Source organism: Physeter macrocephalus, chromosome 18 (assembly GCF_002837175.3).
Source record: "Physeter macrocephalus isolate SW-GA chromosome 18, ASM283717v5, whole genome shotgun sequence".
Lineage (NCBI taxonomy): Eukaryota > Metazoa > Chordata > Mammalia > Artiodactyla > Physeteridae > Physeter > Physeter macrocephalus.
The window spans coordinates 102907101-102912178 of NC_041231.1; positions in this window are offsets into that span (position 1 = coordinate 102907101).

Here is a 5078-nt window from a genome sequence, read left to right on the forward strand (position 1 = left end):
TGCCTTGGGTGTCATTACCCCATTCTATCTTTACCTCCCACCAACTCAGCCTAGACCCTCTGTTCTGCCAGGCCAGTCTCCTCACACACAGCCCCTCGACCCCCAAGTCCTGGGGTCCGTCACCCTGGCTGCAATGTTTTCTTGGCCACTCCATCCTCAAAGTTCTGTCTCTCCTCTGAACCCTCTTCTACAGCAGTCGTAGGGATAATCGGTACCATTTCTTCAAAAGGTCGTTCGCAGGAACTTTGACAGCTGGTGTCAGATGCTACATTTGGTGCCACTCCCAGCGTCATGCGTGCAGGTGACGGAGTGACTGATGGACTGTTTGGAGCAAATCAGTCCCCTGTATTGTTAGAGAATCTAGAAAGAAAAGGTGGGTCCTAGAAATGTTTGTTTTCCAATCAGTCTATTTTTATATCCTTACCTTACAAGATAGTAATTTAATCTTTCTCCTTTTTGTACTCTGCACACTTTGGCACACTTTCCCCAAAAGTCGCCGTTCCAAATTACACTCTTTTCTGTGTCCCTCTTTTCACCCCATAAGTCAAAAGTTAACCATTTTCATTTCTTGGACAAAATGTAAATCCTGAACTTGGTGATTCCAATTAATGAGAGACTGTTCTTACTAAGAAAATCAGGGATTCTCTATCCAGGAACAAAAAGCTGATAAAAGTCTTGAAATCCACCAAACAGACCTGCAATTTCTTACACTGCCCAGTCCCTTGTCACATCTCAGCTACCATCAGAACTGCATTGTCTCGGTTCCCTTAGAAATCGTCAGCTGACCCCCGTCAGACGCGCTAACATGTACGCAGGGTTAGGTAAACCGGGACCCGGAAGATTTCTGCACGCTACTCTTTGTGCAGCAAAACTCTACATGATTTTCACGATCTTAACTCACCTCTCCTTCTCCCTGCCCCCAGAACTAATCTATATGCTAATTTGCACTTGATCGTGCCACCCCACAGTATGGTAATTGCTGTAATGTTTTCCAGGGAGGAAAAAAAAAAAGAAATCCATCTCTGAAGTCTGTGCTTTCACGAGAACCTCGGCACAAATGGCAAGTTAGAAAGCCTGAGCGCACGTTGGTGCTTTGCTCATGGAGGTCAACGTGAGATCGTTCTAGAAGAATTGGAGATGTTCTCCTAGGCTACCCTACTTTGAAATGATCCCCAGAAGTACCATGTGTCTGCAGAGGCAGCAACCTGCAGCCCATCATAGATGAGTCAGGATGACTGCCTTCCCCATTCTGAGAGGGTCTCTAGATTTACAAGAGACCTAAAAGCCCTGACTTAACAGTTCATCCTCTGAAGGGTGATGGCGAAGTGGTCCAGGCTTCCGGCTTCTCCACATCATCTGCATCCGCTCAGGGGTCGCTCCCTTCTTGCCCTATTTCACGCCATGTGCCCTCCAATGCTATTAAGATATCAAATGCGGGAGTGACACCAAGAGAGCCCTAATTAAACAGCAGCAAAGAGGGCCCTCGAAGGAACAGCCTGAACCCAAACAAGAGGAGCTTGGGACTGGAAATGGGGAAGAAAGACGATGGGGGCTTGGAAATCAGCTGGGTTTAAAGCAACGGGTTTGTTGTGTGTATTTAAAGGGCCAGATGACACCAAGAGCTCCCTATGCTGTCAGGCCAGAGACCAAGCTCGGATGCACCAGGACGGAAGGGATAATACTCCCTGAGTCCTGTGACCAGAATCACATTGTAATTGGCCTCCAGATCACTTATGGCAATCAGGGAAGTAATATGCTTCTGAATAATTATGAATAATTAGGCACATTTATGAATAATTACATTGATAATAACTCTCCAACTCATTCCATTTTAAAATTGTAACCCAGTCATTATGCATTGGGCAGTCGTCCCCTCCATCCTGCATTCCGCGTATTCCTGGCCTGACCCACCTGCCAGTCTTACAGGGTCTGGAGCTTCTCTGCAGGCCAGCGCTGGTTACGGCAACAGCCCCGTCCTGGACTCGCCCTGGGGACCAGGGAACATACTGGTGGGCAGAGGTGGAGCTTCATAACATTGACTTGAGAGAATCTGAACAGTAGAAAGCGGCAGAAAGGACATAAGGAAACACGCTCCTAAAACACTGGAGCTTTGCCAACTCATGACTCATTTATCAACATGCAAATGACTTAAAAGTAACAGCCTGGAGCTCACCGCTGTTTTCAATACTGATGGGAAAAAAGAAGCTATTGCTTCCACGTGTCGTTGTAAAGAACACCAGCAAATTGTACAAGAGCCATCTTTTCATAGTGTCTTCTGATCGGAGTACTGGGCTGCTTAGAAATCAGAGGTCCAAAGTGGAAGACGGAGAGTCCAAATCATGGGTGCTTCCTCGGGCTTTAAAACAAAATGTGCACTTGCTTTCTTGCTTTATTCTTTTCCCCCTCACATCCCACTTTCACTTCTTTTCTTCTTTCTCTCTCTCCCCGCCCGCCCCCCCCTTACACCTTTGCCAATTTTTCTATCACCTTCAGGCCTCTTTCTGTTCCAGTCCTAACAATGACAATCATAAAAGTAAGCTTGTATTTTCCCGATTCCAAAAGTAATATCCGTTAACTCAGACATTTGGAAAGTATCAAGAGCGGAAAGAAAAACAGAATTTAAAAAATCAATAATCTCAACACCTGAGAGAACCAATATGAACTTAATATTCTGAGGTTTCTTTTTCCATGCATATTTTACACAACTGAGATATTACAAAAGCAATTTTGCATACTGAAATTGTCTTTAACATTTTCCATAGTATTTCATTTTCCATATTGTTCAATAATAAGCATTTTCCGTGTTATTAAAACTTATGTTTTAAAAGTTTCATGTTTGATATGGCCAAAAGAAATTACATGAAAGTGTACATGATAATCATTTCCTGACATTTTGGGTACCCATGTTTCCCATTTTTGCTACTTTGCCATATAATCTCGTGGGGAAGTCTTTTGTTCTTATTTCTCACCCTATTACTTTCATGTTTCCCTCCTCTTCAATTAAGACTTGACATGGGTGTAAGGAGGTACGCGGCTCCAGAAACAAGACGGTGGAATAATGTCACTGGTTCAGTGCACTGACAGGCTTACAACATACAATCTTTTTAGGGGTGAGCAACATTAATAACTATTCTGCAGTTTAACTCTAAACAAAACTTTTTATGCAGAATTAACCATAATCGGATTCCATCTCGGACCTAAACCAAGGGGGCTTGGTAACTGAGATACCTTCTGATGCATCCTTTCCTGAGACTTGATTACAGAAAAATGGAGGCATAAATGGCATCTTGTTGAGCTTCTGGAAGAGTCATTTTCAGAGGATGGCTTCAGATGCATCAGAATTGCCAGGTGAGCTTTGTGAAAATATATTTTCCTGGAGTCCACCAATTGATATTCTGATTCAGTAGAGTCAGGAGTAAGGATCAAGCTGGGAAGGGAAGCAGGTGGCAGAGATGAGGTACCGTGTGTGTCGTCCCGAGAGCCTTGGACTTCAGTGTAGAAGCAACATGGTTCATGAGCGGATGAGTGACCCGGACAAGTGGACACAGGAGAAAGGTGAGCCCAGTGCAAATGAACAGAGTAAACTGAGTGGTTGTGAGATGGGGCAGGATGAGGGCCAAAGAGAAGGAGAGAAGGACATTGGACTAGTGGAACTACTGTGGCGACCCAGAAATCTGGTCAACCATTGATGAGACCGTGAACTGAGGTAGGACAGTGTGAGTGGGAGAGTGGAGCAGGAGACGGATATGAAAGTTATATACAGCAGAACTAATAAGATCGTGTGAATGCTGAATGTGAGAATTCAAAGACAAAGCTAAAGTGACTCCCGATTATCCGGTTTGGATAAAAATATGCAGGGGAAGCAGCAGTTGGGCGTCGTGTGGTAAGCGGGGAGGGGGAAGGGTGATATTGAAGGGCCAGGATGAAGCCACTTGGAAACAATGGTTTCCCAAAGAAAGAGGAAAATACTGTTCAAAAATAATCACTTTCTGAAGTTGTTGTTTGGATATTTAATCATGAAAATAAAGGTTTTGCTTTCTTCCCCCCACCCCCGCCCCTTGTGAACGTTTTTGGACTGCAGTGTGACGGCACCCCAGGAATGAAAAGCCATTCGTCTAGGTGGTTGGCCTTTCATGGGGAAGCCAACCAAGAGAGGCGCTCTCGTAGTACAGATGCTTTGCATCACTTGCGGTCTGGAGAGTAATCAAGCAACCCGGAGACTCTCTCCCCAGGTAACCTGAGGACAGAAAAAGCCGGACATCTGGTCCAAGTGTACCCCAGGTCTTTGCAAGTGTTCTCCCTGCAGAGTAGGACACCTGTAGTTCCTTGCATGAGGCAGCTCTACACAGCTTTCAGGCCCCAGTCTCTGTGTCCCAGCAGGATTTCCCGTGGGCTTTGAGGGGATTTGACATCCAAAAGGATTTATCGGCTGTCCTAGGAAGAAAGCTCAAGGGATGCTCATTGGGTTGTATTCATCCCAATGTTGGAAGAATTGATCGCTATACTTTGAGTACATGGGCACAGTAACTTTACAGAATTATCAACCAGTTTTTTGGTTTTGTCTTGGTCTGGATGTTTTATCTCCAAAGCACTGGCTAGTTTCCTATCATAAAAAAAGAGACCACCAGATATTTCAAAGGGCACTCATGGGAGGAAATCCTGGTAAAAAATTTCAGTGGAAAAACTGTATCTCAATTCCAGTATCTCTTCTGGGTGGAATAAATAGAAAAGACTAAGACATATGTCTTGATATTACAAAGCATTTAAAAATCATGCTTATGAAGACAGTTTAGCAACACAGGAAAGTGCACAAAAACAAGCTAGAAAACTGAACATTCACTATGAATTCAACTATATTTTTAAAGTGTAAAACAATGGGAGGAAATATGGTGAAATACTAACAAAGATTCTGTTACATTCGTGATAATACATTTTTTTGTCTATTTTACAATTTATTTATCAAATGGTCATGTCCAATAAACAACAGCAACAACTAAATAAATAAGTAAACAAAGAAACAAACTCTGCTCCAGACGGATGAGGAGAAACTAAGAGGAGGGGGAAAAGCAACCCAGAGA